The following is a 15374-nucleotide window of genomic DNA, read 5'->3' as shown; positions in this document are numbered from 1 at the left end:
GATGTTGAACTTTGTCAAAAGCTTTTTCTGCATCTATTGAGATGATCATATGGTTTTTATTCTTCAATTTGTTGATATGATGTATCACGTTGATTCATTTGCGTATATTGAAGAATCCTTGCATCCCAGGGATAAACCCCACTTGATCATGGTGTATGATTTTTTTAATGTGCTGTTGGAGTCTGTTAGCTAGTATTTTGTTGAGGATTTTTGCATCTATATTCATCAGTGATATTGGTCTGTAGTTTTCTTTTTTTGTGACATCTTTGCCTGGTTTTGGTATCAGGGTGATGGTGGCCTCGTAGAATGAGTTTGGGAGTGTTCCGCCTTCTGCAATATTTTGGAAGAGTTTGAGAAGGATAGGTGTTAACTCTTCTCGAAATGTTTGATAGAATTCGCCCGTGAACCCATCTGGTCCTGGGCTTTTGTGTGTTGGGAGATTTTTAATCACTGCCTCAATTTCCGTACTTGTGATTGGTCTGTTCATGGTTTCTATTTCTTCCTGGTTCAGTCTTGGAAGATTGTATTTTTCTAAGAATGTATCCATTTCTTCCAGGTTATCCAATTTATTGGCATATAGTTTCTTGTAGTAGTCTCTCATGATGTTTTGTATTTCTGAGGTGTCCGTTGTGACTTCTCCTTTTTCATTTCTAATTCTGTTGATTTGCATCTTCTCCCTTTTTTTCTTGATGAGTCTGGCTAATGGTTTATCAATTTTGTTAATCTTCTCAAAGAACCAGCTTTTAGTTTTATTTATTTTTCTTATGGTTTCTTTCCTTTCTTTTTCATTTATTTCTGCTCTGATCTTTATGATTTCTTTCCTTCTGCTCACTTTGGGGTTTCTTTGTTCTTCTTTCTCTAGTTGTTTTAGGTGTAAGGTTAGGTTGTTTATTCGATCATTTTCTTGTTTCTTAAGGTAGGACTGTATTGCTATAAACTTCCCTCTTAGAACTGCTTTTGCTGCGTCCCATAGGTTTTGGGTTGTTGTGTTTTCGTTGTCATTTGTTTCTAGATATTTTTTGATTTCCTCTTTGATTTCTTTAGTGATTCCTTGGTTGTTTAAGAGTGAATTGTTTAGCCTCCATGTGTTTGTATTTTTTGCAGTTTTTTTCCTGTAATTGATATCTAGTCTCATGGCGTTGTGGTCTGAGAAGATGCTTGATATGATTTCAATTTTCTTGAATTTGCTGAGGTTTGATTTGTGACCCAAGATGTGATCTATCCTGGAAAATGTTCCATGTGCACTTGAGAAGAAAGTGTAGTCTGTCATTTTTGGATGGAATGTCCTATAAATATCAATGAAGTCAAGATGGTCTAATGTGTCATTTAAAGCTTGTGTGTCTTTATTTATTTTCTGTTTGGATGATCTGTCCATTGATGTAAGTGGGGTGTTCAAGTCTCCCACTATTTTTGTGTTCCTGTCGATGTCCCCTTTTATAGCTGTTAGCATTTGCCTTATGTATTGAGGTGCTCCTATATTGGGGGCATAGATATTTACCATTGTGATATGTTCTTCTTGGATGGATCCCTTGATCATTATGTAGTGTCCTTCCTTGTCTCTTTTAATAGTCTTTACTTTCAAGTCTAATTTGTCTGATATGAGTATTGCTACTCCAGCTTTCTTTTGACTTCCATTTGCATGGAATATCTTTTTGCATCCCTTTACTTTCAGTCTATATGTATCCCTTGGTCTGAAGTGGGTTTCTTGTAGGCAGCATATAGAAGGGTCTTGTTTTTGTATCCATTCAGCCAGTCTGTGTCTTTTGGTTGGAGCATTTAATCCATTTACATTTAAAGTGATTATTGACATGTGTGTTCCAATTACCATTCTCTTAATTGTTTTGGGTTTGTATTTGTAGGTCTTTTCCTTTTCTTGTGTTTCCTGCTTAGAGACGTTCCTTAAGCACTTGTTGTAAGGCTGGTTTGGTGATGCTGAATTCTCTTAACTTTTGCTTGTCTGGAAAGCTTTTGATTTCTCCCTCAAATCTGAATGAGATTCTTGCTGGGTAGAGTATTCTTGACTGTAGGTTTCTCTCTTTCAGGACTTTGAGTATATCCTGCCATTCCCTTCTGGCCTGCAGAGTTTCTGTAGAAAGGTCAGCTGTTATCCTTATGGGTTTTCCCTTATATGTTGTTTGTTGCTTTTCTCTTGCTGCTTTTAATATTTTTTCTTTGTGTTTGATTGTCGTTAGTTTGATTAATATGTGTCTTGGTGTATTTCTCCTTGGGTTTATTCTGTATGGGACTCTCTGTGCTTCTTGGACTTGGGTAATTATTTCCTTTCCCATGTTGGGGAAGTTTTCCACTATAACCTCTTCAAATATTTTCTCAGACCCTTTCTTGTTTTCTTCTTCTTCTGGGATGCCTATAATTCGAATGTTGGTATGCTTAATGTTATCACTGAGGTCTCTGAGATTGTCTTCTAATCTTTTTATTATTTTTTCTTTTTCCTGCTCTGTGGCGTTTATTTCCCCAATTCTATCTTCCAACTCACTTATTCGTTCTTCTGCCTCAGTCATTCTGCTGGTTATAGCATCTAGAGTATTTTTAATTTCAGTTATTTTGTTATCCATTGCTGTTTGTTTTTCTGAGTTCTTATGAACTGTTTCTTGTACTTTCTCTATTTTGTTATCGAGATTTTGTATCATTTTTACTATCATTACTCTAAATTCTTTTTCAGGCATTTTTCCCATTTCCTCCTCATTTGTTTGGTCTTGTGGGTTTTTTTCCTGCTCCTTTGCCTGCATGGTGTTTCTTTGTTTCCTTATGGTTGTCTAAACTTTTGGGGTTGCTTGTCCTGGCGATAGAGGTGTTTATAGAAGACTGTCCAAGCCTCAGACTAATGTCCAGGTATTGGATTAAATGAATATTAAGTCTAGGAAACACATACATGTATAAGACACACAATTACTGAATCCGTTAGGACATAAGGCTGTAGAAAGACCTGACAGAACCCCAGTGTGCTATCAGATATTCAAAGAGAAACCCAACAGAAATTGACAACTGAAACAGAACAAATCAGAGACAAAAGCAAAAGCAAACAAACAAACAAATAACACCCTACACATACAAACATTAATCCAGGGAGATTTTGTAAGCTAGGATCAAATATAGAAAAGAGCCAGAGTACCACCAGAGAGAATGGAGATTCTCAGAATGTAATTAGACAAGTGTACTAAGAACTAAGATAAAGACAAAAGCCTAATATTAAATACCAAGGCAGTGCGTCATCTGGAGAATAGAACAAGGAGTCTGAGCAGACCGATAGTGTTGCTTATAAGTATGTTAAGATAAAATAAACTTAAAAAGGCTGGAAGAAAGGGGAACAGAAGAGCGTAATGTGGTTGGAAATATGCAAATAAAAAGAAAGGAATAGAAATGTATAAAAGATAGGGATGAAAGGAAAGTATGAGAGATATATTGTCCGTACTACCAAAAACTTAGCTAGATATAGAAGTATATAAAAAGGCAAAAAAAAAAAAAAAAAAAAGAATAAGAAATATCATTAAAAAATTATGTTATAAAACTTGTAGATCCCTTAGGGCTAAGATCGTATTTAATAAAGAAAAAAAAAAAAAAAAAGAGAGAGAGAGAAAGAGAAAAAAAAAAAATCCAGAACTGATCCCAGAATGGACCAGTTCAATAGGTATTGATACTACTACTTCTGTTTCCTTAGCGTCTCAGCTGTAAGTGTCCTTCTCCTTGCCTTGGGTTTTTTTTTTTTTGCGTTATTCTGTGACCAGCAGAGGTTCCTTTATTGTTCGTCTGTAAGCGTCGGTGTGTGGGGAGGGAGAGGGTACAATTGTGGCGCCTTCTCCTGGGAGTGAGTGAGCAGTGGCGCACTGTTGTTTCAGTCAGGCTTGGAGGTGCCTGTTGCAGAGGGCGCTGGTGGCTCAGGCGTAAACAGAAAGTCTTAGAGTTGGGCCTCTCTCAGGGTTTTTTTCTTTTTGATGCTGTTGTTTTTTTTTTTTTTTTTTCCTCTGGGCAGCCTCCCTGCTGCTGGCATTGCAAGGGGTTTTAATCTAGCCCCGCCCGAGCGCCTGAGGGTGCTTGTTATCCTTGAGCGCCTTAGGTGGCCCGCAGGGCGTCTCTCCACTGCCTGTTGCAGTGGCGCCGAAAGAGAGGGAGAGGCTACGCGCGCGGCTCCTCCCCACCGCCCGTGAGCCTGCAGCCTCCAGCCGCCATCATGGCCGGGCAGCTCTCAGGGACGGGCACTCCTCTCCGCGGACCTCCTCCCTCCTGTCCTCTCAGTCTGTCACCCTACTGGCAACAATGTTTCTCCCCGTGAACCAGCTCTCCGGTTCCCACGCTCCCGCTCCTGGACCCTCCGTTCAGCCGCGGATCGATGTCTCGGTCCGGGAACGCTGAGCTGCGCTGCGGACCCTCCGTGTGTTTCTCACTCCCTCCCGTCTGCCACAGCTCCACCGCTTCACCCTCTTTGAGCCCTCGTAGATGCCTCCCTACCGGCTATGTCGGGCTCCCCACAGTCCTTTCTGGTGTCCGAGGCCGTCTGCTGGTGTTCAGCTGGTTCTCTGTGGGAATTACTGCATCCTTCCGTGCATTCCCAATGCATCTGTGGAGAGGGATGCACTCCATGTCTCTCTACTTCGCCGCCATCTTTTTCGGTGTCCATAAAGTTTTATTGGAACACAGCCATGCTCATTCATTTACACTTTGTCTATAGCTATGTTCTCATTACAGTAGCTGAGTTGAGTAGATGTGGCAAAGATTCTTATGGCCCCCAAAGCTGGAAATATTTACTCTCTGGTCATTTACATGGAACATTTGCTGACCTCTGCCCTAGACTAACATTCTCTAACTGCAGCCAAGGCCTAAATTTATTTTTCCTATTAGTTCCAATAAAAATCTCAGAACTGAGTTTTACTGCCCTGAATCACATGACTATTCCTCGACCAACCCCTGAACAAAGGATTGGGCCACAATTAATTGAATGGTCTTGGGTCGCACGTCTATTTCTGAAGCTGGGGAATGCGGAAGGCTTAGCTCCTTCTGAATCATGTGAACTGAATATGGAAGGGACATTATAACCACAAAAAAGGTGAAGCTGACTTCCACATGGATCCTCTTTTTTAAAGATGGCATATCCCGAGCCCTGTGGTTTAGTCCTCCTGTGAGTTACAGCTTTCTGTTGAGAAGTCACACTCAGTTTATGAGACTGTAACTCCTGGTATCTTAGACCATCTGGGTCTTGGAGAGGATCTGTGCTTTTTAGAAATCCATGGACTTCAAGCATATAGAAAGATTGTCTTTTGAAGCCAATTGTGCTAGAGCGGGACATAGTCCGGAAAGTATGGGGAGAAAGGCCCTGTGTGGGGCAGTGTCCTCTCAGCAGATGAAGTGGAGCCACCACAGGTGTCCTGGGCAAGAGCCAGGCTGCTGGTACCACTTGCACACCGAACCTCCTTGGCAATGACAGAGTAAGGTCCTTTGGGTCCAGCTTCCTTTCCTCATTGTGAGGATTAAGGACCACCCAGCCAGAGTGGGAGGTTATCTGCTGCTAGGCCTTCCTAGTTTATCAGGTAAACCATGGCCTTTCAAGATATCAGAATTTATGGAGAAGCAAGGAGGACTGATTTATAACCAAGCTGTGTCTGTATCTTCCCTCAACAAAGGGATGCCATTGATAACTATTAAAAAAAAAAACCCACTTTCATATGGTCAGATTTATGTTTTAGGAAGCCCATTGATGACAGTTTGGAGGCTCTGTTGCAGTGAGGGAAACCACCGTGGGTAAGAAGGAGTGACAGAACAGAGTACAGGCACTAGTAATTCTTCTAGCTCAAGTAACTTCTTAGTTTCCCATCCTTGAAGTCCTGGAGAAATCCTTGAGTCGGTGAAAGGTTTTTACATCACAGTGTCAAACTGTAGGGATTTTTAAGAGCCGAGCTGAAGATAGAGCTGATTTTGGAAATCATGGCAACATATCTGCAGCACAGAAGCTGTTACTTCCTTATTGATTATTTTAATTTGAGATTTGAGAATCGGACTTCAACAGTCTTATGATTCACTCTTCACACATTAGCAACGACATTTTGAGCTGCTCTTTGCTAGCATTTTCTCCTTCACACAACAATACTTTATTCACAATTCTGACATTCCTTTTCTGTTCATATCCTCCCATTGAGAATTCTCCTTGATAGAGCACATTTTTCTACAATAGAAATGATATTTTTCATGTGACTAATAAAAGCTGCCTGCCAAAGGGTGACAAATAAGCTTTTGTAGTTATAAAACTTAACGGTAGATGCAAAATCATGTTATTTCTGATGTCCCATCCAATTGTGGCATAATCCAGAAGCTTTGATCACCCCGAGATCTCATGTTATTTGCATTTTCTGGAGTGAAGTCTAGCTCACATAGAACCCCCCATGGGCCGTGAGTATGTTGTCATTAAAAAAAAAATGGCATCAATTAAAAACTATCTCCTTTTTCAAAATGGCCTTCAATTCAACCAACAGTTTCTTGCAAGTTTCTGACCAAGGTCACAAACAGTGGTCATATAGAGTGAATGCCCCTTAAGAGAATAGTAACTGTGCTCTGGTAAACACTGACAAGTTTAAGGACTAGGTCTTTGGGTACTCATTCAAAAAAATTTGGTCTGTAACAGAGTTCATTCTGCTTGTACTCTTCCATGATGCCTAGTGTTACAAAAAAATAGTGTTCTCTCTCTCTCTCTCCCCCTGCGCGTGCGTACACACACACACACACACACAGATTTTTGTGGAAGAAAGGAAAATTAATACTTTTGGGAGAACTGGGTATCTTTAACCCCAAATAAGGAAGAAAAAATAAGAAGAAATGGTAGCTACCTTCAGCAATTTGGAGATGTGTTGTACAAAAAAAAAAAAAAGAGAGAGAGAGAGAGACAGCAGGCAAATAGACTTGCTCAGAGGTGGATGAACTGGAACCAGTGCACAGAAATTACAAAGAAGCTGGCTGATTTTGGCTCAGTTCCACAACCAACTTTCTCAAGCACACCCAGTCCAACAGTGGAGTGAACTGCTGTCAGGAGCTAGTAAAATCCTTGTCTTTTCAAGGCCTTAAAAGCAGAGATCCCTTTGGCCATCCGCTAGAGGTGCTGTTACAGAGATTCTTGGGCTGTTTACCAGGCAAAAATGTTGTGAAATGAGGAACGGGGCTGGGGTGATGGGGTCCCTTGCTTCCTTTGAGCATATTCTCCACGTGGAAGCTTTGTCTACATTGTTTTTAACAACACGCTGATATAATTGCTAAAACTCTAATAAAAACGAGTAGAGGGAGCAGATTGAAATCAAGACTATGAAACATATAGAGGAAGCAATGAAAGAATGGCTCCAGTTTTTGTGGTCAAGTTATCATCAACCAATGGTTCAAGGCTCTCACCTCTCCCACTAGGTCTCTGATACTGGACCTGTCTTTGCCTCTGCTAGAAAGCCCTTCTAGAAGTCCAAGATCTCTTACAATTCCAAAACCCCCAGTTGTAAGTCAGAGTTCATTCAGAGAAGCAAAGTCACCATGAGTGTTATGGGATAAGGAACAGATGATGAGACTAAGGTCTTACAAAATTGTGGGAAAGGCTGGGAAATAAGGTCTGAAAGAGAAAGTAGGAGGATCCAAAAAATGTCACTGACAAGCCCTCCTGAAGCAGTAGTGTAAGTGGACATATCAGGGTTTTCAAGGGAACAGAGGAAGCTGGGTATCGAGCTGCCAGAGTGGGACTGCAAAGGGGAGCTCGTGTTTATGGGGGGCCATTGTCTCTGTTGAGGGTTAGACCTGGGCTGCGGTGAGGAGGAAGAGCTGTGAACAGCGGAGGAAAGTGAGGATCAGCTGGAATCTGCTGACTCTTCGGTGTTTGTCTCTTAACCCCCTCACTGTGATGACTTCCTGAGAGTCATGGCAGCCGCATTACATCCACCTGCCAAGGCTTGAGGGTCTCTGGGTTGGCCAGCTCTCACCCAGTATCACACAAGGAAGGGGATTCTGTGAAATGTAGGTCTGGTTTAGCCAAGTTGACACATATCCTATTTTCTTCTTTAACTAAAAGCAACCACTCTATATTTTCTCTTTTAACTCAAGGACTACACAGCAGTGCCATTCATTTTCAGCAAATTTAATTCAGCCTAAAAGTAAATCATACTTTTCCCTTAGAAGGTTACCTCCTATTTGCCACAACTTGCCTTTGGCAACTCTGCCTTTTAGCAACTGGCAGTTTGTATTCTTGTCTTCTTTCTTTTCCTTCATCTTTTAATAGGAATTATAATCAGTTTTTTATTCCTCTATGTCAGCAAGGACGTATTCTTCACTGGATTTTCTTAGAAAATTTTAAACTAGCATAGAACATGTAAATGTATGGTATTAGAGCAACAGCATGTAGCAAAATAAAATGCCATCTCTAATAAGGGCACATGTGTTAGGCAATGGTTTTTCTGGTGTTTCTACGAAAGGAAATCATACATCATGAGTAACTAGAGGAAAAGCATCACTGTGTATTTATAGGAGTCAGAGCAGCAGAAATTACTGAATTTATTCCATATTTCCCCTTTGATTGTTCAAGCATAGACCACAGGTTTATGGAATCACACATGTTCTGTCTTTCTTCTGAGTTTCTCCATCTGAATCTCAACTTGAAATGGAATCGTGAAAGCAAAGGCAATTAAGTTCAAATCAGTGAACTATGCCTTTGCTTGTCATTCCACAAGTGCTTTGGTTGGGTTTGACCTTATCTATCTTTTTAAAGGGATAGCGTTTGCCCATTTTCCTTCTCTAAGTCCCTCTAGCAACCAGAGTATTTGAATATATATTAAAAAATCTTAGAAGTTTATATCCATTTTAAATATAGATTATAATGAGAATGTTTTGAATATGAGAGTGAGAAATGAGAATGGTTTGATTATTTCTCAAGTGTTTGAGAGAATTTATTTCTCAATTAGGAGAAAGAATTTGTGAGGTACTTTTAAATAGATGTGAAGGTGGAGGAAGCAGGCTGAAATATTCCAAAATAGCTCATACATCCAGGGAAGATATGGGAGAGTGTTTTACTATTTCCAGTCATTTGTCTTTCCCTTCCTTGTAAAAGGATTATACCTCCCCGACCCATTGCCATTGACTTGCTATGCTACCATGTAAACACCCTGCAAACAGCCTTAGTCGCATGACTTGCTTTGGCCAATGGGATATGAATGACCATAATAAATATTGCAACCAGGTAGAAGGTTTATGAAGCATCCCAAGTTTTCCACTTGCCTCTCACTCTTCCTCTTAGCCATGAGATCATCATGCCTATTCTGAAGGCTTCTCTTTAGACTTGGGTTCTGGAAAATACATATAACAGAATCGCAGCTGACTCACAACATGTAACTAGAGTGAGACATGTTTCTTTGGTTTTTTGTTTTGTTTTTGTTTTTTTGCAAGCCACTGAAATTTGGAACCTGTTTGTTACTACAGGAAAAGCAAGATACTCTGGAAGATGGAAAGAAACTATACCAAACTACTAACAATGGCTATTTCTGTGGTGTTGAGATTATAGGTTACAATGGAAAAAAATGTTTCCTCTTCTGTGTTTTCCATGTTATCTGTATCATATATCATTGTATAATCAGGAAAAAAAGGAATTTTTTTTCTTTTAAACATTCTTTTGGTTCTTCTTTAACATCAGACATTTGAATTAAATTTGAAAAAAAATTAAATTTTGACCAAGGGTGTTTCCCCATTCAGGACAAACTTGGAATGCTGTATTTAAAAAAATTGTCATCTTTCAGATTGAGCTGCAGATGCCATGCAGTCCCTATCAAAATCTTGCTGACTTTGCACAATTTGACAGTGATCCTAAAATTTAAATGGAAATTCAAATGACTCAGAATAGCTAAAACTATCATAAAAAAAAAAAAAGAACAAAGTTGAAGAATCACACTTCCTGATCTCAAACTTACAGTAATCAAAACTCTGTGGCATTAGCATAATGATAGAAATACAGATCAGTGGAATAGAATTGAGAGTCTGGAAATAAACCCTCGCATTTATGGTCACTTGCTTTTCAACAAGAGGGCCAAAACAATTCAAAGAGGAAAGAACAGCCTTTCCAACAAATGGTTCTAGGACTGGATATCCATAGCAAAAGAATGGAGATGGACACCTATCTCACACCAAAATGGATTAAAGATTTAAATGTGAGAAAAGCCATAAAACTAGATTAGAAGAAAATAAAGGAGTAAATTTTTATGAATTTGGATGAAGGCAATATTTTCTTAAGTATGACCAAAAAAAAGCACAATCAACAAAATTACAAAAAAAAAAAGATAAATTGAATTTCATCAAAATTAAAAACTTTACTATGCCAAAGGACACAAAACCACATTCAGGGTACTTCCTTACTTTTCTTACCTTATTTTTTTTTATTTTCTTTTCTTTGGTGGCAGATTTTAGTAATGCCGAAAATAGGACCTTGCATCTAGTACATCTTTGATTTATTCATTCAACAAATGCTTCTGGAGTGCTCACTATGTACTAAGCACTTTGAGAGTTGCTGGGGCTACAATAGTGGGCCCAACAGACTTGGCTCTGCCTTAAGGGAACTTACATTTGGGGAGGCAGACTTTCATCAAAAACCCATAGAAAGGGAACAACCAACTTGTGAGTGTCCTAAAGGCGACAAGGAGGACAGCATGTGAGTATATAAAATGGAGAACTGATGTGTCTTTAGGAAATTAGATATCCATTAAAGGAACAGTCACAGTAGTGATATATCACTTAGTGGGTTTATACATGTTTTCCTTTGATAAAACTGAGCTAAATGCATGAATCAATGACCTTTAACATATCCTACCCCTGGCAACCTCTTATGCATCCTGAGGGTTACAGGCACCCAAATTATATGGCCTGTTGGTTTGCTGTTGGGAATGTAATATTCTTATTAGTTGGTTCTTCTGGTCTTCGTGGATCACTGATTTTCAGTGACTTAGAGTACTGCAGAATTCATAGAACTAACATGATTCAAAACAAATTCCTGTGTATTGAGTTTGAAAGACATCCAAAGCATTGTGTTGGATCTTGGAGAATTCAGAGATGAATCACACACTGAAACAGAAACTAGAGGAAGAGGAGTAGGGAAAAGCAAAGGGGGCCGGTCCCAGCAATACCAGGCCGAACGAGCTCTTCTGGTGATTCAAGGTGATTCTGATGCTAAAGTGCGAGAACCACTGGTTTAGGAGATGAAGAATAAGGAAATTATTCAAGCTAATTTACTACACGGCAGATTATAGTAAATTGCCTAAAACATAGCTGCAAAGTACTGTCTATAATGGCTAATTTACTAATGATAACTAGTTTAATTTTGTTTGGAAAAAAAATCTCTACCTGTCTCGCTATAAATTCTCCAAAAGTTGGGAAGAAGGAGGAATATCAGAATGTCCTGAGGGATTTTGTCAAATCACCTGAGTCTCTCCCTACCCTGGTCCCAAGCTCTTATTGAGAAATAATTCTAGAGGGAAATAACGGATAAACTTAAATATTCAGAATGTTCATTTGATTATATTATGTTTCGATATCAACTAATGCAATGATACTGATTGTGATTCAGACTTCCGCCTACATTTTAGCTTGTTCATTAAAATTTGACTGCTCCCATGGTGTTTAATTTACAACAAACAAATGTAACATCTTACAGAGCATGGAGGAGATGAAATCAGGGTAAAGTGATGAAGTCAAGTTTTACTTCTGACTGCCACATACTAGTTGTATAACTTTGGGCAAGTTACTTAACACTTTTGATAAGTTTCAGTTTCCTCATCCATAATATTTAATATTCTCAGCCTACTTCACAGACTATTGAGAGGATTAATGGAAATAATATTGTTGATGATGTATAGCACATAATAGGCTCTTTAAATCTAGCAATAATGGGACTTCCCTTTCTTTCCTAGAGATATCTCTCTCCTGGATTCTTGACTTATCAGTGGATATCAATAATGTAGCAGATATTTCTAAATAATTTTTGAATCTTTGGTAGTGTAATTGTGGGAAAAATCTATTATCTATCTTTCTATCTGTCATTTATCTATCAGTGAAATGCAGACAGGCATTTCTGTATTGAGAATGTATATGGCTGTATTGAGAATGGCTCTATATTCAATTAACAGAATTAAATTAATATTGACCGGTTTATAGACACCTCAGATAAGCAAGAAAATATTGACCAAAAAAAGAAAAAAAAGCCTGGCTGATGAGAGACAGCAGATTGACTTACCAAATGTTAAAACTTTTTTCAAAACTACTCTAATCTAAAGACCATGGTATCAGCATAGCAGTGCACAAATTAGTGGAACAACAGAGAATTCAGAAATAAACTCAAGTTTACGTGGAAATATAACATGTAACGAAAGACATTTCAATTAATTCAAATAAGATTGTTTCATTTAATAAAAAAAGCTGACAAAATCAGCAATTCATTTGAAAGACAGCAAAGCTAGATCCTGCCTCATATCAGAGATGAATCAATTAAATGTAAATGAATTAAATATCTAAATGTAAAACATAAAAATATAAAACATAAAAGCATAAGTCTGAATATTTGTATAATTCTTGGGGCAGAGGAGGACTTCTTAAGAAATACAGTCTGTAAATAAAAGGATAAACCATATTTGACTATTTAAAAATTAAAAATTATAAAGCAAAATATAACATAAAATTGAAAGACAAGTAATAAGATGCGAAAAGTATTCATTATGTATTTGACAAAGAGTTAGTCCTTAGGGCAGAAATAGTGATTCAAATTTATATTTAAAAACTCAGCAAAAAGATAAGTAAAGGATTTTGTCTAGGTAATACACAGAATAATAAATCCAAAATGGCCAAAAAAAGAAAGAAAAATATGCTTGACTTTTCTAGTAGTTAGGCAAATGCAAACAAAGATGATAATGAAATTATATTTTATCCATAAATTGGGAACAATAAAAGTATTCATTTCATCTCCTGATGAGTAGAATGTGGAGTTAGAGAAAGGGGCATTGTCATGCATTTTTTTTTGAGAGAATATGAATTGTTTCAAAAATTTGCAAAGCAATCAAAAAATGTCAGTAAAATTAAACTGTGCAAGTACCCATTAAGACAGCACACACATTTGGAGAATTTATTCCAAAAATCAGGTTGCAATACATAAGGATAAATGTGCAAAGGCGCCTCTTTTGGTATCATCTAAAATGGCATTAATCTGGAAAAAATCTAAATATCCTTCAATAATAGAGTGACTGGATCAATTATGGTGCATCCATTCTATGGACTGTGGTAAAGCTTTTTAAAGCGGTGTTTTAAATTAGTACCTGCTGAATTAGAAGACTAGCCACTTAAAGGCAGGCTATATTACTGAGAAATGTGAGGATATCAATTCATATTGGGAAAAAATTAATTCTTAAAATTATGGATATGTGTATATATGTATCTATAAATCCATGAACAAGAAGAAAAAGTGTGAGAAGATACACATAAGACAATGAACATCATCCTGGAGGAGAGTTGATGGGAGATATTTAGTTTTTTCATTAAACATCTCTGAATTGTTCCACATGTAATAAGCATATAATAGCTTTGTAACTTAAAAATATAATAAAGACAGAAGTCAGATCATGTACAATCCTGAATTTACATGCAGTAGCACAAGTCTGGAAGAACTCATGCCAAATTGCTGATTTTGGAACCTTTTAGGAGAAGTGAGGTATTAGGGAAAGAGGGAAAGGAGAGCTTTAGCTTTGTCTTATACATATTTCTGTCTTTATTAATATATGTATATTTTTACAATAAATACTAATTCATGTATTACTTATGTGAGTTAAAAATAAATACATAGCATTAACTGTTTATACCCATGTAGTATAGTAGAATCATTGTTTTTTTTTTCCCTCCTATTGGTTGTCAACAGTTATCGGCACATACGTTAACATGCATAGTAGTTCTCATTGGTTGAGGAAGATAATCATGTATTAGCTCAAGATCCAATGTCTTGCAGAGATCTGTCATTCTATGAAAGTATTGACTTGTAATGGTCCCAACTAGGAAGTACAAGATGTAATCCACAGATTCTTGTGAAATTCAGCTGTATTATCTTTTATTGCTCCTTTAAACCTTAACTCTAATTAAGGATCACTTAGAGGTTTTTTGCTAAAGGGATAGGTGAAAGGGTGTCTTTATCCCCACTTAGACAGGGGAAAGGTTTTAAAGTGGAAAACGAGCACATGATGATTGCCTTGCCAAGTGTAATTAAGAAAATTTAACAGCACTGATTGTACCAAGTTCTGAAAGTAAAATCTACCAAGGGCTGAGATATGGCTTCTGTGTAGCTAATACCATAACATCAGCATGTCAAGTGTTTTTATTGGATTCTAATTCTTGGAGTAAACTGTAACTCTCATATACAGACTAATACATATTATGTCTGTGGCCCAAAGCAAAGAGGTTTTCTTTTGCCTTCCTCCTCCAATGTTACCTGGGGCTTTGGTGTCAACTATTTCACTCCTCCTCCCAACCCGCTCTGCCCCTGAGACCTGCCATGTTCACAGGCCTCGCTTCTCAGCTGCTAACTTCTTTTACTGCACAGTTTACTAGTAACAATTTCTCGCTTTTTCAAGGGCGTTGCTAGACCTAGAAAAGCTTCAAAAGCTCAGAGAGGGAACCCTTAGTGGCTAAGTTTCACAGACATGAGAGGCAAGAAGTATCTAGGTTGTGGAAAGTTCCTGGAGTCTTCATGCAAACATGAGCCACAAATAGTTGAAAAATTATGTAGCTGTACAAAGGAGCAGTACAAGCCACATATAATAGAGGCACTCAAGATCAACTATCAGAGGAGTAATTTAGACAGTGTGTGCTGAGATTTTTAAGAGAAAATCACCAGGATTCAGTCTGTTGAACTGGTGGAGAAAACTGGGAGTGACATTTATGTAGAAATTCTCTAAGATATATGTTGACCTGATACAGTAGTACATGCTGTATACGTATTATATCACTGTAGACAGGCAAATTGTCTACGTGCACAGATATGTATGAAAAGCAGGAATGAATTGTTCAATGGTGATAGTCATAGATTTAAGGATAGTCATAGGTGTTAAGGATGTTAATTAGCTTCTGTCTACTACATGCTGGATAGAAACTACCCTCGTATCCATGCCACTATTGTTTGATATGGTTTATCTTTCCCAAAGGTGATGATCATTTTGTCAAATATTCAAAGGACTAGCCCAATGCGCTGAAATATTGTTTGCCCAGAGCCCTATTTTTTCTCCTACTTCCTAAACTCCTTGCAAGAACAAAAGATACGCTCAAATCTAATGCTTGTAATTGGCCTCTTTACGAGGTGCATAAATGTTGTACACACACATTTACTTATAACT

General features: G+C 38.0%; 1 protein-coding gene across 4 annotated transcripts in view; it reads left to right on the top strand.

Annotated features, from left to right (window-relative positions):
- The window catches only part of MACROD2 (mono-ADP ribosylhydrolase 2), a 1919130-nt gene that overhangs the window by 990718 nt on the left and 913038 nt on the right, over window positions 1-15374 (top strand). The window lies entirely within an intron of this gene.

Source organism: Hippopotamus amphibius, chromosome 12 (genome assembly GCF_030028045.1).
Source record: "Hippopotamus amphibius kiboko isolate mHipAmp2 chromosome 12, mHipAmp2.hap2, whole genome shotgun sequence".
Taxonomy (NCBI): domain Eukaryota; kingdom Metazoa; phylum Chordata; class Mammalia; order Artiodactyla; family Hippopotamidae; genus Hippopotamus; species Hippopotamus amphibius.
The sequence above is the reverse complement of the archived record's forward strand: the minus strand, read 5'-3'. Positions and strand labels throughout refer to the sequence as shown.